Source organism: Ochotona curzoniae, unplaced genomic scaffold (genome assembly GCF_017591425.1).
Source record: "Ochotona curzoniae isolate NIBS_2020 unplaced genomic scaffold, NIBS_Ocur_1.0 scaffold_2453, whole genome shotgun sequence".
Taxonomy (NCBI): Eukaryota; Metazoa; Chordata; class Mammalia; order Lagomorpha; family Ochotonidae; genus Ochotona; species Ochotona curzoniae.
In genome coordinates, this window is record NW_024467094.1 from 6,524,276 (window position 1) to 6,550,599 (window position 26,324).

Below are 26,324 nucleotides of genomic sequence, written 5' to 3' on the forward strand. Positions count from 1 at the left end.
GCCCTCGAGAGCCCTGGCATCAGCCTGCACACTCCCCCTACCCTTGGGCTCTGGGGTTAGATGCGCCACCTTTCTCCCACAGCCAGCCTTGTTGGGTGAGTCCCGTGGAGGTCGCACCCTGTCCTGCCCTGGAACCTCATCTGTGTCCTCTCCCAGTCTTGCTTCCTTCAACCTGTCTCCTGCCTGTGTACGTGCGTCAGAACTCAGCATCCACTGCCCCACCCCATCCATCCTGATGTCTCTCTCTGGGATCTGTCTCTGGCACCCCCTCCCCACCCCAGAGTCCTGACTCTCAAACCATGATAAAGGGGACTTTTAAAACTTCACGAACATTGAGTAAAAAAGACAAGTTTATTTTTTGGTGTATACATGCATATACAGAAGGGGATTTTAACAAAGTTCACGACATAACACACATCAAATAGTAGGCATCTAGACACACACAGGTCCATGGTGCAGGGCTAAGACATCACCTGTGAAGTTAGCATCCATTATGAGCACTAGTTCCATTCCAAGCTGCTCCACTTCCTATCCAGCTGCCTGCAGGCTGCCCTCCATGCCATGCACTAGGCCCCTTATGTCCACACGCCCACATCGGCAGATCCAACCAATCACAGGCAGATAGGATCATTCCCCAAACTGCATCTGAACTGAACACGCACAGAATTTTGTCTTTATCATTATCCCCCAAAACAATGAGTCCAACAACTCCTTATGTAGCAGGTGCATTGGATCAGGTCCATGTACATACATGGCAGGCCTGGAACCAATCCCCTGGGGACACACTGAGGGATGACCTTAGCTAGAGCAGGGATTCCAGGCTCTAAGGAAAGGGCGTCCATGGTGCTGAAGTTGCCATCATTGTACCCAGCCCTTAGGACCGCTCCTGCTTTCCACACTGCCTATGGCTCAGCTAATCCACCTCCTGTTGGTGAGGCTTCAGCTGCAGTGTCTAGAACACTCCCTGTCCCCTTTACAGCTGGCCTTAGGCTGTGCCCCTCTTTCTCCCTCCTGTCTGCATGCCCTCACAGAAAAGTTCTCTCTGTGTCTCTGTAACTCTGCCTTTCAAGTAAACAAAGTAAATCTTCAAAAATAATGCTAAAAGTAGGGTCTCCTCCCAGGGCTGGGCAGTTGGGCTGCTTCCCATTTATGAACCACAGATCAGGTGACACCTTTAGACACTGTGGTTCCCACCTTGAACCCTACTTGGACTGTCTTCAAACAGGCCCATCTGCACTCTATTTTTGATGGCTGCTGTGCAGATTCCTCAAGACAGAACTGCTGGGTTAAATCTTGGATCCACATGTTTTGCACTTGGCATCCCAAGTACCCTCCAGAAAGCCTGTTTTAGCTGCGCCTCCCACCAGCAGGATATGAGAGCTCCACGGACGTGCCACACCCATGCAAAGAATAACAACACGCACTTGGTATCAGCATTCTTTGTTACTAAGCCTTTGCCAATCTGTCTGGAGGAGAAGCATGCACATGATTTTAATTTGCATGTCTTTTGATGATGAAGGAGGCCAAATGCCTTCACCATGTATTTTCCTATTTATATTTCTCTTTTGTGCATTGCCTGTTCATGCCATTTGCTCAGTTTCCAGAGTGGGTTCCCCGCCTCCCTCCTCCCTCCTCTCCATGCTGGCTAGTGCTCTTACAATGGCTTAGAAAACATTTGTCTTTTCCACCCTACAAGTTGCAAGGAGCACTCCTGGTTTTCTTACTCATACATTACCCTTATTTGTGATTTTTAAAAGATCTGCATGTTTAATTTTTCTCTCTGCTGTTATGATAAGCTTCATTAAATGTTCTTTTAGAATCACCCTCCAAATGACTCTCCCATGAGTCACTCAGTTACAAGTGGAAATGGACAAGGCTCTGGAGGAGGCACTAAAGTGGTTCGGGGTCACACCCTGAAGCCTGGAAGCAGCTTGAAGCCAATTCAGACCAGAAAATGCCAGCAGAGGCTGTACAGAGGAGTCCCAAGGACTGAGCTCAACCAGGTACAAAGAAGAAAGCCTCTTCTGCACTCCGCTGCCCACACTTACAACTGTCACATCTGCTTCACCTTCACCGTTTCCTTGGACTAGGCCAGACAAGGGTGTCAGGAGCTGCTCCTTGCAGCCAGTCCAGGACCGCAGACCCAGTCAGTGGAGGCCTGTGTCTCCCAACTAGAGGGATTCCTTGGGTGCCTCCTGCAAGCACAGCCATCACAGAGTCTGCTCACAAGCACATCTGCTCAGGTCCCACTGTGTCAGGCTTTCCTTGTATCACAGGAAACTTGAGAATAGCATCTGCCAGTTCTTCTCAATGGCAGATGCTAATCCTGTATCCCCCTTTGGAAACAACCCCCATCCACTATCTGTCCCACATCCCCAAACCTGGGTCTGGCCTCCAAGCCCCTCCAGGGAGCTCAGCATCCCCTCTAGCCCCCTTCCCCCCGCAGGCTGGGATCTGTCTCCCATATGTACCTGACACCAACAAAAGGTGCCTCTCAAACAACTGGTCACACAAAAGAAAACCCCAAGGCCCAACATCAAAAGGCTGGGCTCCCCTGGCTGTCAGGGACACATCAAATGATAACTGCCCACGCTCAGACTTGTGCAAAGTGTTTTACAGCTTGTTTCTTCTCCTTTTGTTTTATTTTCTCTACACAAATGGGTGGGGGGGAATGCACTGGGCAAAACAGCTCACATCTGGATTCCCCAGGCTTCACAGAGGTGTCACCCAATGCCCGGCCTGTCCCCGGCCCCTTCCTCAGAAAGGCACCTTAATCCCTCATGCCTTCCTGTTTATCTCCTGCTTCTCTCACAGGCAAAAATATGGGGTATTAGTTTCATGATCGGATTTCAAGGCGGGAAGGAAAGGGCAGCTTTGTGAGAAGAGAGGTCAGCCTGGGAGGGGAGGGAGTAGAATAGACAGCCCAAGCCACCACCAGCATGACCAGGATGGGGCATCCTGCCCATTCAGGGATCCAGCCCAGCCAAGGGGGGCTCTGCTTTTGCTCTGAGCCTCACTCTGCTAATCACTTGGAGACCACCAAGGATGCACGACACCTTGCAGGTCTAGACCATTTTGAGGGACAGAGAGAAGGTGGCCCCAGCTGCAGAAGGTCCTCTCTCTACCACTCAACCAGACCAAACAGAAAGAAGGGCCTGAGAGAGAGAGGCTTTCCACTAGGAAATCCTATTTTAATCCAAGCATGGGACCACTTCTTAGCTCCTAACATCCCTCAGAATGACTCCCACCACCCAGCACAGCTCCATGCAACACAAATTCTGAGTGTCCTAGCTATGTGCAGTTCTACCCAGGGCTCTGCAGGATATGGAGCTAGAGAATACACTCTGGGCTGAGCTCCTGGGGACAAACATTCAAATCCACATGCTACTTGATCAAAGGAAACAAATGCTCCCATCAACTGATTCACAGAGAACAGGGACAGTGGTGGCTTGTATGTCCTCCTCAGCATCTTTGGTTGCACAAATGAGAGAAAGAAGAGCGTGGATGGGTGGGTAGAATAGGTGGATAAATAAATAAATAAATAAATAAATGCAGGAATGGATGGATGGATGATGGATGGAGTGGGCAGGGAAGCAGAGGGCGGATGGATGGACAGATGTAAAGAGTTAGTGGTGTTTGGATGAGTGGATGGCTGGATGGGGAAGTAGATGGATGGGGTGGATGGATGGATGGGGAGTGGACAGGTAAATAGATGAGAGAGTGGAGGGAAGGACATGGTAGATGAATGTTGGGAGTGGATGAATGGATGATGGAGTGGGCAATGGATGTGTGGATAACGGGAAATAGGCAGATAAGCAGGAAAGACAGAAGAGTCACTGCTTGGACCATGCTTTGCAAAATGCAACCCTGTGGCATTTCCTTATTGTTGCTCTGAATGCCTTTCAACTTGTTGCTTTAACGTTTTAGTTGAGCTCCCATCCACTCAAACAGTCTGCAGTGTTTTGTCCTGGATTCCCATCCCCCCTCCCCCCACCAGGATACTGCATGGGAGCCCATGTCTGCAGCTCTGAGTTGGCTTACCAAAAGGCTCATAAATGAAACCCCCAATCCACCAGGACTATCCCAGGCCCAGAGAGGAGCAGCTACATCCTGGCCCAATCACTTAGGGACTCTGACCCTGGGACCTCCAAATACCACATGGTCTTGTTGAGGTGGGGGGAACTCAGTGTAATGAGAAGGCCATTTGGCCAGGGGTCTTGAGCCCAGGGCCCCTTCTCTGTCCTCCTTCTAAGAGCAGTTGTCCCATGGAAACTGGACCTAAGTGTCTGCAGCAGAACTGACCCAAACAACCAACCCACACATATACTCTGGGCAGGCTAGGGGCTTTGCACACAGGAAAGTTGTACCTCCCACCCTGCGACACCTGGGCACAACTTCTCTGGGACCTGGCATGGCTAGTGACTGGGCATTTGTACATGTCCAGGTCACAGAGCAGGGTGGAGTATAATCACTACTTCTTCCCTGTGCAGTTCTCTGGCTGTTGAAGAAAGACCCGAGCACCTGCTAAACATGCACAAAGTATTCTGACACAGGGAGGGATGGAAGGAGGGAAAGACAGGGACAGTGGACCTGAGGTACTGTCCACAGGTATTTTTTTGGTTGTCACAGCTGGAGGGGAAGGAGTGGCTGCAAAATATCCTGCCAAGACCCAGCCCAGGGCAGCCCCTACGAAAGAGAGTTCAGCCCCAGCTGCCAAAGTCTTGGGCTTGATGGTAACCACCCCTGCTCCTGGGCTATGTAGGTTTTCATTCCCCTCTGTTCTCAGTAGTAGCCTCTGTAGGGCTAGTCTCTGGCCCTACAACAAATGTTTCATGGCAGGCTTTGAAAAACCAGATGCTGGTGTGAATTCAGTGCACCATGTCACCCAAGACAGAGTCCTACTCCCAGGGCACTGTTATTGTCAGAGGAGAAGATAGGTGGCTGTCTCGCAACCTCAAGATGGACTTGGAACGCGCAACCATGACCAGCACCACCGGACCTAATGGTCACAGAGGCCGCTCTGGTGGGTCCTCTGGGAACAAGAAGGTGAGGATGAGGCTGCAGGAAATGCAGGCTCCCAGGTGATGCCACAGCTGCTGATCTAGAGAGAAGCACCAACTGATGTCCCCGGAGCCATGAAATACTTACTGGGCATCTCCTCCATCCCAGAGCTGGGAAGGTCTCATGGTCCCCGGCCTGGAAGGGGCCTATCTGGGAGCTACCTGAATGTACTGAAGTCTGGAGGAGTCTGCCACTGTGGTGTACGGCCCAGCACCAACTCCAAAACACATGGTTTAAACCTAGAGACAGAACCTGGCCAGATCCAACACGAGGGTAACCAGCCCAAGGGGACATGGCATAGGGGCAGTTCGAGTCCAGCCAAGAGTTCCAAAGTTTGCAATCATTTGGAGCACCTTACTTCAACTTTAAAGATTTATTTGTTTGAGAGGCAAAGTCACAGAGAGAAAGAGAGTGTAAGAGTGGGAGATTGTCTATCCGCTGGTTTATCCCCTCGAATGCCATGACCAGCAGGGCTAGGCCAGGGTGAAGTCAGGAGCCTGGAACTCCATCTGAGTCTCCTTTGTGGGCGGCAGGGGCCCAAGCACTTGAGGCATCACCCACTTTCTTCCCTAGAAGCTGAACTGGAGCAGCCAGGATTCAACCGACATTCTGACATGAGATGTCTATGTCACAAGCAGTGACTAAACCCACTGTGCCACAACACCAGCCATTTCAACTTTGATTTCTTTAAAAAAAAAAAAAAACACATGAAGATAGGGCCATGGGAACAGAGGACTCCCTTGTCTAAAAGGAAGGAATTAGCAGGCAGTGATTCCCTCCATGCTGGGGCATGGGAGGGTCCAGGTGACAGGAGTGTGTGCCATGCACAGAACCCCATGGGAGGGAAGATGTGCTACCTGTGGCTAGGAAATGGGGGCAGAACTGGCTCCTGCTATAGTGCTCAGTGGCCTCTATGCTTGAGTCACTCACTGATGGGCAGTGCTGGGCTTAGGGTTGAGAAGCATGGCTGGTGCAGCGTGGACATGGCTACACCTGCTCCCTCCTCCTTGACCTGAGCCGTGAGTTCTAATTCAATCACATGGATGGCAAGAACCCATTGACAGGGCCAGGTATGGAAGCCTGGTGGCTAAAAATCCTTGCCTGACATATGCCAGGGTCCCATATGGATGCCAGTTTGTGTCACAGCCACCCCACTTCCCATGTAGCTCCCTGTTTATGACCTGGAAAGGCAGAGGATGGTTCAAAGTCTTGGAACCCTGCACCCACATGGGAGACTCAGAAGAAGCTCCAGGTTCTAGCTTTGCATCAGCCATTTGGGGAATAAATCAGCAGATGGAAGATCTTTCTGTCTCTCTCTTTTTCTCTATAAATCTGCCTTTCCAATAAAAATAAATAAACCTTTTTTAAGAAGCGTCAATCTGCCTCCACCCCACCTGTGCTTTATCTCTGCTCCCAGAAACACACGGATGGAGCCCATTAAGGTGCAGGAAGCAAGAGCGAGGGGACAGGGGACATGAGAGAGGTGAAGGGGTGGATGTTGGGGTTGGAGTTCCAGGCCTGGCCAAGACGAGCCTCTTGGTGGCCTCTGATAGAGAGCCCCCCACCCCACCCCCACCCCCACTCCGAGGGAAGTGGCCTGTGTTTGTCCAGGGCTCACAACGCTTTAGCCAAGTCTGAACACAAAGGGACCCTCTGTCAACAGTCCTCCAGGCCCCTAACAGGGTTGAGCAAACACTACAGTCGCAAGTCCTTCACACCTGCAGCCTCCATCCAGACAAAAGAGCTGCCGAAGCCCCGCCCCCACCTGCCAGACCCTCTTGGGATCAGGTTGGGGGTAGTGGAGGCAGGAAAAGGTTCAAGTGTTGAGGGACGGTGGGAGAGAGACTGTCTCCTTCTCCAAGCAGAAGCATGAACTCCAATCCTGGCAGGTCCCTGCCAAGAGCAGGATCTGAGACCCCGGCAGAGGCCCCAGGTGTTACAGCCTGGTTCTGTCTCTCTTTCTCTTCCTTGTGGGGTGTCTCTCCCACCTCATCTCCACCCACTTCCTGCATCTTGCCAGTCTTGACCTTGCCATCATTCCTCACTCCTGCTAACTTTTTCTCCTCTTCCTTGGCTGTGTCCCCTGCCCAGGGCCCCACCCCAAGCAGCAGCCCTGGAGAAACGGCAGGCCGAGGGGATATAAGCCTCGTCTGCTTCTAGACCTGCTAACCGGGAAGAGGAACCCCATGCCAGGGACCATGTGGAGACGTGTGAAAATGGGAAGAGCTCATTGGATGACCCAAAAAATATCTCCTGGGTGGATGCATAGCATCCCCATCAAGGCTGGGGTGGGCAGATGGCCACTCTCTGCTGCCTCCACCCCAGGCCCTGTTATCCCGGGGCAGATCCCCATCTGGCACACACAGATGTCCCCATGGGACCACACTGCTGTGCCAGGAGCAGTATGGACTACGAACATGAGAGACCCCAAACCTTCACCCAAACAAAAGTCATTTTCATCAGGACCTGCTATGTGTGGGAACAGATCAAACTCTGAACTCCAAACCTGAATCCAGTTACTCTAATCAAACTAGTAGGGGCAATTCATAAGCACTTGGAGAAAGCATGAGAATTCAGCTAAAGACTTCACTAAACCTCATATCACCCAGCAGGCTTGCGGCAGAAAGCAGTCCAGATGCCAACTGGGATCTTCCCTGTTGGAGTACCTGGGTTTCACATCCCAACTACTCCACTTCCCATTCGGCTTCTAGCCAATGAGCAGTCTGGAAGGCAGCAGGGGATAACTCAAATGCTTAGGATACTGCCACCTGCCTGCAGAGATCCAGGCTGAGTTCTTGGATCTTAGCTATGGTTCAACCTGAGCTGTCGCAGGCATGCGGGCAGTGAGCTGGTGGATGAGAGATAATCTCTCTCTCTCCCTCTCTCTGTGCCGTTCAAATAAAACTATGATTAGGTAAAAGCTACATTACTGAAGACTGCAGGTGGCTTACACACAGGGTTTTGGAGGGGTCCTGATGCAGGCTTTAGACAGGGAGATGCAGCCCCAGGGTGAGGCTAGGACCCACAGCCCTGTTCCCACTCTTCCAGAGGAGCTGGAGGAGGGCTGCTCAGCAAGGAGACAGCAGCAGAGCTAGCCTGTGGGCCAATGCGGGGGATTTCTTCCTGGAAACCCAATCCAAACGGTCCTTCGGGAAGGATGTCCTAAGTTACTGGTTATAGCGGAAAACAGCCCGGGGCCTGGGCCGCTGCAAATTCTTCCTGGTGGCTCTCCAGCTGGACATCTGAGCAGGCCCTTGGGGACAGAGCAATGGCAGTGGGGGTAGTGGGAGGCGGGGTACCATGGTTCAGCTGTAATCCAGCTGCTCTCCAAGCATTTCCAATGCTCACAGAGGTCTGTTCTGCTGGGTCGATGCCACCGGGCATCAGCTATTGAGGATGCTGAACATCTCTCCAGGAGCTGTGGACCACCATTCCAGCAACTCGCTGACTCCATCACACTGAAGGCCCTAGGTAAAAACCCTGTGTGGGTACAAGCCCTTACCTTCCTCCCCTAAATAGTTTTGGGTACTAACACCTAGCACTCTGGCCAATGTGCACCACAGGGAATTCTGCCACCCAGCTCGATCCCTGCATCCAGGGGACCATGGTTGGTGGTAAGAGGGGTGATAGAGGTCCCTTTATCGCAGCAGTCCAAGGAAAGATAATCAAATTTTGGCTTCTCATTTTGGGCCTGAGGCCCAAGGTGCTCATAAGAAAAGCTGTCCCCACCAGCCGAGTGGACAGCAGCGTCTACACTAGCAGCATGGTGTGCCAAGCCCTAAGGAAGAAAAAGCAGAGGGCAAACAGCACACCTGGCTTGAGGTTGCAGGGGATGACAGGCAAGGAGGAGATGGGAGTTGAAGCAAATGGAGTGGAGCACCTGCCACTGGCACTCCACTGGCTGCTGCAAAGGACAAGGGGAAAGTCAGCCCTCTAAGGGTCAAGAGCCTTCATCACCTGCCTGGGAAGCTTCCAGAATCTCCCACCCTGTTCTTAGCACAGCCTCAGTCTTCCCATTCAGGTGCACCAGGAAAACCTTTGATGGAAAAGCCACAGCGACACAACTTCTCTGCCTTGAAGTCTCCCCACTTCACAAGGGAGCATGCTGAGGCCCAGGAGGAGCTAACACAGCCTCTGAGGGGACCAGAAGGGACAGATGCTTTTCTCTCACCCAGCACTCTCCCCCTGACCTGCATCCTCAGAGACCTGGTTGGTCTGGAGACTCCAGAAGGCACTCCAGCTGGGTTGGCCTGGGCTGGGCTGGGTTAGGCTGGGCCAGGCTGGGCCAGGCTGGAAGAAGGTATGCTATGACCCTGTCTCCTGGCAGGTAGTCCCTGCAAATGTTGCTTCTTGCCCTCCAACTAAGGGGGCTTGGGAACCAGACAGCTTCCTGGCCCAGCCGCACACGAATGCCCCACATTTCTTGGCCCTGGAGCTTCTGGCTGCCTTGGATGGGGTTCATTCCCCAGGCGTCCTCTGTAATTCCACAGTAATGTGGCTTTAATTGTCCCCAAAGCGGCCCATTCTTTCTTTATTGTGCAGTAAATTTTCCTCCAGTGTTTGGTTTTCATGTGCCCGCCACACCCTCCCTTCCATAGTCCTGGACCTGGCCAGCCGCAGGCCCCTTCGCCTCCCCTCACCCCCTTAACTGGTCCTTTTTGGCCTGGATTTGGAGAAATAGCTGTAGGGGGGAGAAGAGGACAGACAGGACCCCGCGGGAGGGGTGGGGGACACGCTCCTGCGGAGGCAGGGACACACTGGTCTGTGGTTCTGTCTGGAGAGGGAATTAACTTAATAAATGCAAGCAAGCTGCATGCGACAGCAAGATCCTGAGACGGAAGCAGGAATGGGCTTCCTCTGGGCACTTGGCTTCTTCACCAGCCAACACTGCCACCAAGGCAAAGAGCTGGGCACTGAGAGACACAGCCTTTCTAGGTCTAATCTTTCACCTGTGCTGCCTGTCACCTGATCTCTCCTGACTCCCCTTCCTGGTCAATAACAAAAGAGTAATTGCAAGCACCCCTGCTATCAGATGAGATAAGGCTCATAAAACACTCAGGCCCTGGTGGCAGCCTCACTTTCAGAGGGGAGGCTGTGAGTGTGTATGAGCTCGGATCCCTTCTGGCCCTGGGCCAGTGCCGTGCCTGCAGCTTTGGTGTATCTGTGAACCTCTGGGTCTTCTGATGGCCCATCTACTGGATGCCAATGGCACTGGCGTGGCTCTGAGGTGGTCCAGTCACTGGCTGGGTTCATGTCACAGTGTGCAGGTGAGATGGGTACTCTGCAGTATCTGTGCCACTCAGGGGGAGCCCCATTCCCTGAGGAAGCGAGGTTGGTGCACCCCTAAGAGCCTGTGCAAATTAAGGTGCAATTATTCCAACACTGGCCTGGCATGGGGCATGCCCACACCTCTGATCTGAAATGCTTCTGATTGGGATCACAGGTACTATGTCAGAATGGTCTCCTGAGCCTCCTCTCCGGGACACCATCGAGAGCAACACAGAAGGGAATCATCTCTCAGAAGAGCTGGCCCCAAGAGGCCCTTTCCCCAGATGTTCCCTCTCCACTGCACAGCTCTAGCACAGCAAGGGGGAAGAGCTCCCACGGCACAAGTTGGAAAAGACACAACAGGCAACATCAAGACCCTAAACAGCACAGCAATAGGAGGGCTCCAGAGGAGAGGTCAGCTGGCCAGCCTGCCTCGGTGGTCTCTGCCGCTGGACAATTGCAGGGTCCTCGCACGTGGTGTTGTATGCCCAACGCCCTGAGCTCTCAGGTTAGGCCACCTCTTCCTGAGTCTCCAGCCACAGATTTACACGATCCTGGGTCACACCAGCACACACATGCGGCACAAGCCAAGGACTTGGCTCTCAGGTCCCTGACCTCTCCATCGCGATGACCTTCACTTCTCTCCCCTACTCCCATCCACACCGAGAGTCACAACCCAGGGAGAAGGACACGGCCATAGGCCCATGGCTGCAACATCGGCACTCCCTATGGGCACCAGTTCAAGTCCCAGCTGCCCCACTTTTAATCCAGCTCCCTGCTAACAGATTGGGAAAGCACTGGAAGATGGCCCAAGTGCTTACTTAGGTCCCTGCAACCCCTATGAAGAAGTTCCTGGCTCCTGGCTTTGGCCTGGCCCAGCCCTGGTTACTGTAGTGACCATGAAGGGAGTGAACCAGCGGTTGAAAGATCTCTCTTTCTGTGTAACTCTTTCAAATAAAGAAATCTTTAAAAAAAATCCTCCAGTCAGGGACAGGTGTTGTACATACAAGCAAGCAGGTGAAGTTGTCTGTGTCAAACCCGACCTCCCTTCCATTTTCCACTCCCTGCCAATGCACTTGGGAAAGCAGTGGAGGGCAGTCCAAATGCAAGACCCAAAAGAGGTTCCTGGCTTCTGGCTTTGCCCTGGCTCAGCCTCAGCTGTTTTGGGTAGTTGGTGAGTGAACCAGCATATACATCTCTGTGTCTGTGTCACTCTTCCTTTCAAATAAATGAATAAGCTTAAACACCCCTATCCTACCAGGTTAGCCCTCCCTGGGATTTCCCATAGCACCTATGATCTCAGAGCACACACGTCTATTACCCACTGACATCATGATGTCATCCACTAGCAGATGAGCACTTTACAGGCGATCTTGTTTATTTCATCACCAGCATGTCTGCTATCTACTTTGGCAGTTTGGCTGGTTATATTCGCTCATCCCTTACACACAGCCATCTCTTGATACCCCTTGGGCCATTACCTGCTGCCTCCCAAGGTGTGCATTAGCAGAAGGCTGAAATCCGGGGTAAGCCAAGACTCAAACCCAGGTGCTCACATGGAATGTGACATCTAACCACTGGGCACAATGCCTACCTCTCTATCACTTTATGTAGAGGACTTCTGGCGTCTGCTCAAGGTCCAGGAACCAAGCCCAATACAGACTCAGGGACGGCTGCTCTCTCTTCCTTTGATTTCCCTAGCAGCACACATGTCTGGCTTTTCTCTCCCTTCCGCCCTTGACCTTCTCCACCCCTTAATTAAATCCGGAGTTCTTCCAGGAGAAGCCTTCTCCCCTCTTCCCCCACCCCCTCCCTTGGTCTACTATCTCCCTTGGTCATCTCCCCCAGTTCAATTTGGCTCTTTTCAGGATGTGATGACTCCCAAACTTCTATCTCCGGTGCAGAAAGCTCCTCTGGGTTCCTGACAAGTACCTCCAGCTATTTAATCTACATCTCCCGACCACTCAAAGGCACTTTCCATTCTTTGTGGGGGTCAAGATCAAAGTGGTACTTCCTTCCAAACTCAGTCTTGCCGCTGGGAGATGACCCGTTCAACCACCCCTTCCTTGCATGCTAACTGGAAACCCAAGAGTCCATCCTGCAAATGCACTCCACCTGATCTAAGGCCGGACCCTTTTTACATCTCATTCCCAAATCTTTCTGCTTTTTCCTGGTTCAAATCAGCAGTGCCCTGGACTGGCACATGGGGTTACAGGTGTGAGGACTGGCTAGTGGTTATATAACCTGAGATGTGAAAGTCTCCACCAGCCTCTGCCCATCTCCACCTGAGCAAGGCAAGTCCATTTTGCACTGGCCCTGGAAGCCAGAATCTCATCTGTTAGGGTGCAAGCCTCCTGCAGCCATCTCCCATTAGACCTACCTCTCTGGGGGACCCCTGCCTTTGCCTCTGGTCGCCCGAGCTCCCTCAGGGGACAAGGGCTTGAGCTGCACCCTCAAGCGCAGTGGTGATCACCACTTTCACCATGGGAACCCCCACCAACGCCAGCTCAGAGAGCAATTCTTGTGTCTCAGACAGTTCCACCTAACTCTTATTTCTGCTATTTGTGGAGGCCGCACATCCACTCCAACACCAGCAAGGACTGAGAATGCAAGGGCCACCCCGGCTCCCAAACTCCTGGGTCTACATGACAGTCTCTGGTGGCCAACGGCACACAAAGTCCTTGTCAGTAACACACAGCTATTCCAGGCTGCCTGTTAACTAGTGAGTGTTGGCTTCCAGTCTCCAGTGTGGCCAGTGCCTACCAAACTACAGGTAGGACAGCTGCTGGTCATGAGATCCATTCAGGGAATCATGGGCGGAACTAAAAAGCAGAAGCAAATAGGAAGTATGAGGGTGGACTACATATAGTAAGGATTCATTATGCTTTTGTTTCAGATAGATAAATACATATTATGCATACATACATAGACAAGATGGATGGATGAATGAACGATGGATGGGTGGAAAGATGAATGGATGGACAGAGGTGAGTGAATAGATGGATACGTAGGTAAACAGATGATTGATGGACAAACAGATAGATAAGAGGGATGGATGGAAGTGGCCTAAAGGATAGATACGTACATGACTGATGAATGGATAGATAGATGAACAGATGGATATAGAAGAGTATACGGATGGACAAGCGGATGATAGAGAGATGGAGAGATACAGATGGGTGAATGGATAAAACAGACAAGTAGATGGATGATAGGTAGATTGGATGGAAAATGGCTGGAAAACTATATGATTAATGGAGGATGGATGGATGGATGGATGAATTGATGCCGATGGGTGAATAGATGGATGGATAAATACATGATAGATGGATGACTAGAAGATGGATGCAAATGGATAGACAGAGAAATGACTAACAGATGGGTGAGTGAATGGATACACAGCCAGAGTGATGACTGGGTAGATGGGCAGATGAGATACTGATAGAAGGGCAAGCTGGCAGAGTGGGTCATGACTCAGAGTGGCACATACATCCTTAGCATGGGTCCTAGACCAAAACCGTATGCAGCTGAGTGACTGACTGCTTGAGGACGAGGGCCATATTGGACTTTCTCTCCTGTTCTCTTCCAGACAGAAGCCTGCTGGGCCACCAGGAGACTCGTGGCAACACTAGGAGGGGCTGGCCTGACTTTCTGGAGACAGTGAGGGGATCATGGAAACCAGAGCCCTGGTCAGGAGTTGGGGATGGAGGGAGCAGGAGCCCTTTCTCCTGCCAGGTCACAGCATGAGATCAGGAGAAGGCAGAGTCAGCACTGTGTGCAGCCCCTGCTCTGACCCTGCCCAGATTCAGGCCAGCGGAGTTTCCCACAGTGCATGCATGGGCTTGTGAGGAAACTGATGCTGATGGGGCGAGTGCCCTCAGTCTATGCACTTTTTGCACCAAATTTCAGGCGTGCACTCCTGTCCCGCAATTTCTTCCTAGGCCAATTGCATGGCCCAATCAAATGGTTTAAGTTAAGAGGCCCCTTTGCCTAACTGTAACCTGGCCCCACACCACCTCAAACACAAGTACTGATGCCTTAGCCTGGCATTGAGGCTCTTCACAACCTCCCCAACCCCTTGTGCCAGCCGACATCATGCCCAAGACCCCTTCCTCCATGGTATCCTCCCAAGTACCCCTTGGTCAGCCTGCCTGGCTTTCTCCATCACACCCCAGGCCCACAGACACACAACTCAGTTACAACCAAAGGCAGTTTCTAGAGATCTCTTCCCCAAACCCTGCCCAGCTGCCCAGAGGGCCAAGGCACAGCTACAACCTGGAGCATCCCTTGGGAAACTGCTCAGCCGCAGACGGCTCCCAGCCAACCTCTAAGACCCTCTTTCTGCTCCTGTCATTAATTCGTGGTCCTCAGTTCGGACTGCCATCCCCTGGTCAGGCACCTGACACGGCTGCCTCACACGGCTGCCTTATCTCCTATGTCCCCCAGCTCTGTCCACCCACCCCTGCCCCAGCCTACATCCAGCCCTCAACTGTCAGTATAGAAGCCTTGCCCAATGAGCAGGTGCAGATGGATTGATTGACACAACAGAGATGCCAGAGCCAGGTGGAAGAGAGGAAGACCCCCTGGGCTCTGTCTCCTGCTCTCCAAGGGCCACCAGTGACAACGTGCAGAGTGAGCAATGTCCCAGACCGAAGTCAAAGAAAGAGAGAGAGAGAGAGAGAGGCAGAGTCTGCAGTCCAGCCGCCAAGGCTCCGATGGACACAGGCCTCCTGACCACAGCACATTTTCATCCTCCTACAGGGCGCACTCTTGTTGAGGGCAGCGCCTGAGAAAATTGTAGATGCACGCGTTTGGGCGAGACAAGGCAGGGGGGAATCCCATCATGGGTCCCTGTGGCCCCATAAAGAGGTCTAGCCGAGCTTCCTAGGCCCCAGGGAAGGATCTTGCCACTAAAGCTTGAGCAAATGCAACAATGAGCAATTTGGGGACAGGAATGAAGTGCTGAGCTGCATCCAAACCGCACCAGACACCCGCCTGGAGCGGCTCTCATATTAAGCAATCATTTAAAGGATGATTGCAAGTCACTCGCTGGGAAAATAATAGTAATACTACTAATAATAATCATTAGAACTCATGCAAACCAGCAGGCCTCACGGCGGGGATGGGGGATAGAGGGAGGGCAGAGAAGTCAGGCTGGGGAGGGGACATGGGACGAGGCCAGTTGCCCATGGACTGACACGTGTGACTTGAAGGGAGCCCATCCCAGACTCATGGCAAGGATGTGATTCCCAGCCCAAGGTATCCTGAAATGCTCACCTTATATTCCCCAAATCAGACATAGGGAAGCTTCCAGTCCAGCCAGAGGGAAGGCTGGAGAAGTCTACCTGCTCCTACTACAGAGACACGTGTTTGTCCATCCATTCATTCATCGCTTGCTGGGGATGTAATCAGAAACAATATTCCTGCAGCACACATCCTCCTGGGAATGTGGGGTTACATAAAGACCAGGAGATATCATCATCACAAGGTCGTGAAGAGAGAGACCCGGAGCCTGGACAAAACCCAGATCCCATGTACCGATTATGAGGGAGAGAGCGAGAATGCAGAGGCAAGCCAGGAAGCCTTTGTGGAGAAGGTGACATCTGAGCCAGGCTTTGAAGGTCAGAGCAGAGCCTGGTGTGAAGAACCAGAGAGTGGGCCAAAGAGAATGAAATTCTCGGCAGATAAAAGAGTTCTGGACCAGCGGCCCCTCTCCCAAGCCTCGAGACCTACAAGGAAGCCTGCAAAACGAGTCCCTTTATTTATCTTGCATGTACCTCACATGGCTGCTGGCACATGCCAGAGTTTGGGAATGACTGTTGAGCTTCGTCTGTCTCAGCCACAAGTGAGGCTAGGGGGCAGGGATGAGTGGGGAAGAGAAGGCAGGGGGAGCGAGCTGAGGCTGCAACCACCTGCTAAAATTTAGTAAGGGAGACCAGGAACAGGAGCAAGGAGCCACTATGTTCCAGGGTCCTGTTCTGCGAAGGAGACAATAGCTCCAGCCCAGGCTTCTCTAGCTGTTCACAGAACCCAGCCTGGATGTACCTCCAGAGAGAATGGAGCAGCTCCCAGGGGCATGAGCCTCTAGCTAAATCCTCTGCCTAGTTGCAGGGGAGAGGGTTGCAGGAGAGGAGGGGTGGGTGGGAAGGGGTTAGGTCCTAAGAGGATCTGATGATGGAGAACAACTAAGTCCTGGCTCCTACAAGCGAGCTCAGCTAATCAGCCACTGCTGAGGACTAAGCCAAGTCTTCCAAGAACAGGGGGCGGGACGTACACAGGCTCAGAGGCCAGAAGCAGCCAGCAGCCTGGCTGGGCGGGAAGGCTGGCCTGGGGCACAACAGGGTCAGGGTGTTTAGAGGTGCGTGGAGGTCGGGGGAGGCAGGCACACACAGATAGCCAGGCGGAAGCCGAACCCACATCTAGGTTCCATGGGACCATGGCACACGCCTGCAGAGAAGCTTAGATGGTTTGAGACTCAATCCATGGTACATGGTGCTGGGGCTGGAAGAGATAGTTGCCTTCCAGAGAGGAAAAACAATCAGAAGAGTGAAAATGAGCGAGGGGACTGGCACCGTGGTTTAGTGCATTAAGCCATTGCCTTAAAGTGCTGGCATGCTATATGGGTGCTGGTTTGGGTCCCAGTTGCTCCACTTCTGTTCCAACTCCCTGGTTATGGCCGAGAAAGGCAGCAGTAGAGGACAGCCCAAAGCCTTTGGCCCCTGCACCGACATGAGAGACCTAGAAGAGCTCCTGGCTCCTGTCTTTGGACCAGCCCAGCTCCAGCTGTGGTGGCCATCTGGGGAAATGAACCAAGAGATGGAAGATCTTCCTCTCTGTCTCTCTTTCTGTCTCTGTGACTCTGCCTTTCAAATATCAATCAATCAATCAATCAATCAATCAATCCTGGGGAAAAAAATGAGCAAGTAAGCAAGTGAACTCACTGGAAACCCAGTCATATGCTGGCTCAGGTGTCCCTCGCATTTCCCGGAGGGCTGAGTTGTGCGGGAGAAAGGACGGAGGGCAGGGCGGAAGGTGTTAATCCCAGCCTGCTCCTTCTTCTGGACAAGGCAGGGAGAGCGAGCAGTGCATGGGATAGTGTTACCCCAGAGGAGGACTCAGGGATCAGAGAGGCAAGCTCTGAATGCTGCATGCACGAAGCAAGGCAGGCCCTGCCCCTGCATCACACACAGCGGGCCCCCCAGTCACTGGTAAACTCTGCTTCTGTTACATAGCGCTCAGGAGAAGCAGCAGCAAATGGGCTTTTTGTGGCACTCTGGGGACCATTTCCTTGTGTTCTCGCAGAGCCTGGGCATCCTCGGGAGAGGATACTTGTCACCACTCTGTACTTGGTCAGATGAACAACAGCCACGTGGCCCTGAGAATGGGGCCAGGAGGGAGCTTACTCGGGGACAGGAACCTCATGGAACAACACAAGGACCTGGCTTGCCAAGTTTTCCTCTCTTCATGATTTAGATTCAAGGAAAATAACCAGGTGTTGCTTTAGGTTTAAGTAGAAAAAATGAGCCCCCAAATGGTAATGTGCAGGTGGGGGTACAGGGGAGCAGATGTGGGAGAAAAGAGAGGGCAGTGAAGACAAGGACAGCTGAGCTAGCTGGCTTCCTTGTTCCAGCGCTTCCAATGGCCACAGGTGGCATCATCCTCATCCGTCCTTTGCCTCTGGGACCAGCCTAGAATAGCCTTCAAAGAACTTAACCTATCTGCTCCTGAATCCTAGTTCTCCCCCCATGCTGAGCCACTGAATTCAGTAATTAATAGAATTTTGGGTGGTGGCATGTGTCTTCTCAGAGGACTTCCAGTCCCTAGGCCGAGCTGTCTGGCCCCTTACTTCCATCCACCTGTGCCACGCACACCCGGCAGAGGCTGAGGTCAACCGAGTCTGCTCCCTTCTCCTCTGTACCTGCCACTCCCAACACTTCCCAGTGCCACAAAGAGCCGACAAAGAAGCCATCATGCTGGGTCTCCAGTGAGTGACCCAAGCTCCAGCTGCACTCAGCTTGGAACAGGCTCATGGGTAACTGCCCTCTTTCCTTGTGTTCTCAACAACATGCTTAGTCCTGGGGGCATCACCTCCCACATGGGTCCCCAGTGTGCCCACACCACCACCACCTCACCAGGAAATGCCTGCAGCCTCCGCCCCTGTCCCTACCAGAGTAGCCAGAACAATCTTCTTCCCAGGACCAGGACCAAGTTAGGAGCCAGGAATGCCATCCACATATCCCACACGGGTGCAGGTGCTCAAGCCCTTGGGTCATCTCCGACTGCTTTCTCAGAATCATTAGCAGGAATCTGGATGGGAAGTGAAGTACCTAAGACACTAACCAGTCCCCAAATGTGATGCCAACATCACAAGTGTCAGTTTAACCCATAGTGCCACAATGCCAGGCCTCAGCCAGGGCAATCTTGTTAAACCTTATTAAATATGTTACTCCTCAGCTGAACACCCACCCTTAGCTTCCTTTTCTGTGCAGAATGGGTTTCAAAGTGCCTACCTGGCTTCGCCCCACCACAGCTCTGCCAGCTGCCCCCAGGCCCTCTTCCTTGTGTCCACCCCACTCTGTGCATGGCCACAACTCTAGAGGGTCTCGCCCAGGACGCACATGGGACACAGATTTCTTCCAAAGGTAAAAAATAATCCACTTCCCAGGGCTAGGCTGGCCAACCACAAGCCCTGTTAACTGACAGCTCTGTCTCCACACACTGATGCTCTTTTGAGGTTGTGGCTCCCATACACACGGTGTACCTGCTTCCCATCTGTGCTTGATCACAGCTCCCCAGCCCCTGCCAGTTGTCAGAGACCAACTCCAAGTATTCCTTACCTTCCTGGAACCTTCCCCAATGTCACCCCCAGCTGCCCAAAGCCAGGACAGTGGGAGCCAGGCAAAAGGTGCCAGCCTGGAGGACCCACACTGGTTGCCTAAGTCCCTTTCAAGCACTTTCCATCCCATCCAACACATCTCTCATATGTCTCTAACAACCCAATGGCATAGGAGGCAACTCTGCTGCCCTCCTCCATTCCCCTAGATCCTCTTCAAGTTCATGCCCACTGGACTTTGCAGGCGGACTGTGTACCTCCCCAGTCACAAGGTCCTTAGTGTCTTGTTTAAAGGTCTTGCGGGGCGAGTAAATCACATGCAACACTTGAAGAGCCACCCCACACGGTAAGTGGCAGTAGTAATTCACGTTAGAATTATACTTTCCTAGATAGGGACCCTACAATCAGAATGCAGAAGGGCTGGTATTGGGGCTCAGCAAATTAAACTACTGCCTGCAGTGCCAGCATCCCATACAGGCGCTGGTTTGAGTCCCAGCTACTCCACTTCCGATCCAGCTTCCTGATAATGTACCTCTGAAACTAACAAAAGATGGCCCAAGAGCTTGGACCCTTGCCACTCCTGTGGGAGACCCAGATGGAGTTCCTGGTCCCTGGCTTCCACCTGTGCAATGCTGATTCTTATGGCCATTTGAGGTGTGAAGCAGTAGATGGAAGATTCTCTCTTCTCTCTCTAGCTCTCTGTTTCTCTGTCTCTCCCTCTCTGTAACTGCCTCTCCAATAAATAAATAAATAAATAAGTCTTTAAAAAATTAAAAAGATGGAAATGATGGAAACAAACAAGTGTAAGAACTACATGAAAGACACAGCCACTACCATAGCAGTTGTGACTTAACCACAAGCACACAGATGTGCCCGGCATCGCCAAACACAGACTCTTTTCTGCTTCACACCACCCCACAAAGCATTCTTCCCATCCTGCAGATGGAAAAACCAAGGCCCCAGGAAGTTAAGGAATTCGTCACAGTACACTAGCAGGTCAAAGCCAGAGATCAGATGAACATAGCGAACAATGTCTCGGGTCCCAGGATGCACGAAGTTCAGCTACCTGACTACCACCCTGGCCAACAGAGCAAGCATTGCACAGGCAGGTTCCTGTAAAGCACCCACAGCACCTGGCTCCCTGCAGAGCACCAAGGACGCTCAGCCGTTTGAGTCTGAGCAGGAGGCCCCTACAGGGTTTGCCAGTCGGTCGTCATCGTCATCCCAACACTGCCTCTTGTCGTCACCGTCACCATCCTCATCCAGCCGGGTGTGGCTCAGGACTGCTGCAAGTCTGGGTAGACCACCCAGCAGGCTCCCCACCCACAAGCGCTTGCTGGCTAGCTCCAAGCCGGGGGCGGAGCTGGGGGGGGAGGGGAAACGGGTGTGGGGAGGAGGGCTTCCTGGCCAGCCGTGTCAGTGTCTAACCCACTGCCATGGCAACAGCCGGGGTCTAAGTATGGAAGCCCTGCCCTCCCAGCAGCCCCGCCCCAGCTGGCTCTCCGTGTTCTCTACCACATTTCCATCCTTGGCTTCCCACCTTGGGACAGGGGAAAAAAAAACAAGGAGTGTGCTGGGCACACCCAGCCGTGGAAGCTGAGTGTCCCGGCGTCAGGGAGCATGAGTCAGCAGTGGAGTGTGGCTGCTGACTTTGAAGAAAAGCGGATGTGAAGAGATGCGGTCAGGCAACCCTGGGACCCTGGTGGAGGTGGACCCGGCCTCTCCCGGGTGCCAGGTCTGGGACGAGGCTCAAGGTGCAACCCTGCCAAAGAGACCTGAACAAGGCTTTTCTCCTAAGATCCCAAGATAAAAATCACTGTGCTCAGAGTGTCGGGGAGGCGGGGGCAAGAGCAGCCTGAAAAAGGATGCATGATTTCTTGCAGGTTTTTCGCAGTGTTCTTACCATCCACAAAGCCTTCTGAAGCCTGATAGAGAATTTTAGTCTGCTGTTTTACTTTCCAAATGGCCACAACATCCACAACAGCCAGGAATCAAGGGCTTATTCCAGATCCGCCACGTGAGTGCAGAAGTTCAAGCACTTGGGTCAACTTGTGCTGCTCTCCCAGGCCCATGAACAGGGAGCTGGTTCAGAAGTGGAGTGGCCGGTACTCCTTAAGAGATGCTGGCATAGCAGATGGAATACCACAATACCAGCCCCAATGGATTCTTAAAATATAGAACAAGAATTTAAAACCAGTGTGACAAGGAAAGAGAAAACATAATCAGACAGTTGAAAAAGATGCCTTTGTGTGACAGCAAATGAGACATAACTAGGGGAAAATGACAGATGAGGTTATCGGCGGAGCAGTGGGACTGGCCAACTGCCGAAGAGTAAGAGTGAAGACCCCACTCGCTCCGTGCCTGGTGCCAGGATACTTTCACAAAAAAAGTAAAACTGCAGAAATTACTGGAAGAAAATTTAACCGATGAGGAGGTTTTCAAATGCTCATAGGAAAAGCACATTTTTTTTTCTTTGAAAGCATAGAGAGACAGAGACAAAGCTTTCTCATATGCTCCCATCCACTGATTCACTCCGTGGCTAGACCAGGTGGAATCTAGGAGCTGGGGATACAATCCAAGTCTTCTATGTGAGTGGTGGAACTCACTTACGTGAGACATCAGAGCTGTTGGAGCCAGGATTTGAACCTATAGACTTCAATATGGGTTAGTCCAGGTGTCCAATCAAGAGCTTCACAACCAAGCCAAAAGCACATCCCCCACATTATCCTTTTAAGCACATGCACTTTTTGTGTATTTGAAAAGCAGAATGACAGAAAGAGAAGAGGAAGGAGAGAGCTTTTTCCATCTACTTGTTCACTCCCCAGTGCCTTACAACAGTTAGGAGACCCGGAAGAGCTCCTGGCTCCTGGCTTCAGACTGGCTCAGGTCCAGTCAATGCGGTCATCTGGGGGGATGAAGCATCGGACACAAAGTCTTCCTCTCTGTCTCTCCTCCTCTCTGTATACCCATCTTTCCAATAAGTAAATCTTTTTTTTTTTTAATGGATAAAGTCTGGTGGAAGCAGTTTTTTTTTAAAGATTTATTTTTATTATTTTTTCATTGGAAAGGCGGATATACAGAGAGGAGAGACAGAGAGGAAGATCTTCCGTCCGATCATTCACTCCCCAAGTGAGCACAACGGGTCGATACTATGCCAATCCGAAGCCAGGAGCCTCTTCCGGGTCTCCCACGCGGGTGCAGGTTCCCAAAGCTTTGGGCCGTCCTCGACTGCTTTCCCGGGCCATAGGCAGGGAGCTGGAAGGGAAGCGGGGCTGCCGGGATTAGAACCGGCGCCCATATGGGATCCCGGGCGTGCAAGGCGAGGACCTTTAACCACTTGCACCACCGCGCCGGGCCCCAATAAATAAATCTTAAAAAAGACTGACAAAGAATCAGCTGCAAATGTTAAGAGTACAAAAAATAAACAACAAAAAAATCTGAAAAGACCCCAAATGCCCACGTTAAAATGTTATGTCAACAGTCAGTCTACCACCTGAGATGCAGTCCTAAGCAGCTACATGAAGCTACAGAGTGGAAGGCTATTGAAGAACACGGCAAAACAGCAACCCTGTGTTAAGAAAACAGCAGGACTGCAAAGGACAGAAACAGACACACACAGCAACCAGGCCCTAGGCCAGAGACAAGCCAGGTGCCGGCACTCAAGCTGGCTGGTGGGGTAAACCATTGCATTTTCTTCTTCCTTCCCCCCACCCCTAATCTTTATCTTCCTAATTTTTCTGCATTGAACAGGCATTGCTTTTGCAATATGAAGAATGGACCATACCCTCGTTCAATCAGAAACAGAAACCCACAGCTGATGGCTGGGATTACGCCTTGATGACCTCTACGCCTTGTTATTCAACAGCCCCTCCAGGCCTCTCCTGCACGTCAGACTTCATAGTACCCCTTGCATCTGACACAGCAGTACCCCTGGGAAACAAAGGCATAAAGGCCACTGTCCTGCCTCAAAGTCTTCCCTCCAAGTGGCTGAGGGTGAGACAGTAGGGAACTTCAGGGCTTGGGTAAAATATTGCTGCCTAGAAAAAATTATGATTCTGAAACTAACCCCCAAATATATGAGAAAGGGAATATCCGCCTTGCACTGACTGGATCATATTCTCATAGCCAGAGGAGCAGTAACAAATTGGAGGGTGTCAGGGGAGGCGACTAAGTCACAGACAGGCCTGGAAATGGTCCCAGGAGGACCAAGGGAAGAAAGCAGGTGTGAGATCCATCACCTAGTGGTGGGGGGGGGGTGTGCATGGGCCCCCAGGCAGCTCCACCCTGGGTAAAAGGTGCCAGTGACCAGAGCTGTCACTTCCCTCCAGGCTGGGTGGGGTTGGCCAGCTGGGGAGGGGAGGGACCACTTGGGAGACCACATTCCACAGGGAGGTGGTGGTGTGTGTCGGAGGGAGGGAGCTGGAGGGCTCAGACACACAGAAAGGGCAGGGTGAGGGAGGTAGCAGGACTTCCATCAAGCACCCGTGAGCGCACACACAGCAAAGTCAGAATCATTCCAGGTATGCATGGCACTGCTGACAGGTGCAGAGAGAGAGAGAGAGAGAGCAAGCAGGCACAGAAGAAGCATGCCTTAGGAAGTGAGAGCCAAAATAGGAGGAGGTCCAAGTGGCAGGTTTTATACCTTGGGGAGAAACAGAGGCAGGGGCCAGGCAAGGGCTGTTCAAAGTAGGAGGTGTGAGAGCCACAGAGACTGCATTCACAATATTATTGGCCTCTGTGAAAAGGACAGTACTGTCCCTTGGGAAGAAATGGGAGTTTTAGCACAATCAGGAGGGACACACACAGGGTTCACACTGTGGCAGGCTCGGCCAGCTGTCAGGGGCTATGACATCCTCCAGTTCTCTGCCCCACCTGCTCTCCTCAAAGCGCGAGGTCCTCAATCCAAGCAAGAGCCTCACACTCCCTCCTGGTCCCACTGGAGCATTCTCCAGCCGTGAATCAATGAACGAGAATGAAGGGGAGAGGTAGCCCAAGCGCCACCTGCGCAGCAAGCAGCTGGTGCAAAGTAATACGGGAACGATGCCCACACAGCGAGCCCAGGCACAGACATCACTGCGATGCCATGGAGGGCAGGGCATCCTGAGGACACAGCACCTGTGCATGCATCAACAGACACTCCCACCTGTGACTTCTTGGGGGAGCTCGTGATGAACAGAGCCCAGATATCATATACCACTGAAGTCATCCTCAAAGACAGCCAGGTGGGGACTGGCCTACCTGCCCAAGGTCACAGAGTCTGAAAGCAGAACAGCCAGAGTTTAAGGCTTTGCAGCCCAGCACGGAGGGAACAACACAGGAGCAGCCTTTTCCTGTGCGTGTGTCAGTGTGTGTGTGTGTGTGTGTGTGTGTGTGTGTGTGTGTGTGTGTGTGTGTGTGTGTGTGTCTGCATCGGGTGGGAAGGTGGCTTGAGCAAGGTGGCTCTCTTTTTCCTACTACAGACTCTACCATGGCAGAGAGGGCATGGGCTTCTCCTAACAGACCCAGGGCTGAGAGCTCCGCCACAGAACTTTTTGCACTCCAAGGCACCACGGTCACTAGCCATCCCTTCACTCCTTACTCAAAAGGGATTCTTCCAGCTAGCCGCCCTGGCCACCCTGTAGTTGTGTGGCCTTGCCGCTCTATCCATTTCTCCTGGGCTTTTTCTCTGTGCACATGTGGCAGCCTTAGATGCTGTGCTGTTTTTTCCCCCCTATAACATCACAACTGACTCAGACTTTGCTAAAAGCACCCTTTCTGGTTGCATGGCTTCCCTGAGTGTCACGCCTCCTCCCAACCCCCAGCTACTTTGCTCAGTGGGGGATGGGAGGAGGGATCATCCCATCCCTCATTTGGGGGTAGGTGTCAGAATACACACAGCCAATCTGGTTCATCAGCCACAAAGTGGAATGGAATAAAGCTTCTACCTCCTACTTCTGGTCAACCTTCCAAACACCTCTACTGAACAGTGCAAGAATTTTGCGGCAGTGCCCCAAGCAACAAGAAGCAGCCCTTCCTGAGGGGTAGATGAGACGCTGACTTCCTGGAGCCTTCCTGAGTGACACTGAGGACATGATAACTAGGAAAGGGGGTACTGACTGACACCACGCTCCACGCAAAGCTTTGTAAAGGTAACAGGAAAATCCGAGAGATGGAGGAAGGCATAAAACAAAGCAAATAGGAAAGGACGTTGGAAGGAAAGCTCCCCACTGTCACAGCAGTCCCCCACACTGATTCACAGAATCACATAGCTGGGAGAGACTCCGTAAGACAGAGCAAAAAGGTGGGCGGAGCTAATGCCAGGCAAGGAAAAAATTCCACAGCTGGCTGAAGGGTGGATAGATGGGCTGCCATGGCTGCCTCAAGGATCTGACCGGCTCCCAGTCTCCTTGTGAGGACAACAGGGTTGCTTGGCACCAAGAGGCCAGGCACTCCTTTAACCAAACAAGATCAAGAGGCCCCCAGGCCACCATCTGCCCCCAGGAGAAACAAATGCTGGCAGGTTGCAAGAGACGGCCACCAGGCCTGCACTCCATGACTTCGCATTGGTTTTGTTTACAAAAGAAGTGTCTGGCTGTTCATGCACAGGAGACACGCAGTCCGCTTCCTGCAGGCTCAGGAGGAAGGGTCCTCAGCTCTCACCATCCCCCCTTTGCAGGCTCTTCCAGGCTGCCCCTGGGTGGTTAGGAGCAGCAATGGCAGGCTCCATCCCTGGGAGGGCCTAGGCCCTTGGTCTGTTCGTTGCCCCTGGGGGAGCTGTGGCCTTGGAAAATGTCATAGTTTTGCCTCATCAGTGCCCTGGCTGGCTGGATGAGTCAGGGCTCGGCTCCTGTCCACTCTGTCTGCCCTCTGCGGACACCAGATGGGGCAGCTGGTTTGTAATGCCACCACAAGCAGCAGCAGCCATCGTGGGCATCCCAAGAGCACTGATCAGATTCTCCTCCAACCAGACTTCAGCCAGGCTCTGTCCGGCTCCAGAATCCTCAGACACCAAGCCTACCTGGAACCTGGCTTTTTCTGACATGGAGCTTTGAGAAGAAAAGGCTGATGCTGGGCGGCAGGATGCCTCCACAGACTGGGGACATTGTTGCCACGAACACTCAGGGAGTCCTGCAGCCATGCTCCTGGGCAAAGAGAAAGCTAAATCTTTGCAAACCTCTGGCAA

The 26,324-nt window shown here is 52.4% G+C and overlaps 1 protein-coding gene across 1 annotated transcript in view; it reads right to left on the reverse strand.

Annotated features, from left to right (window-relative positions):
* The window catches only part of NTN1 (netrin 1), a 139,781-nt gene that overhangs the window by 53,021 nt on the left and 60,436 nt on the right, over positions 1-26,324 (reverse strand). The window lies entirely within an intron of this gene.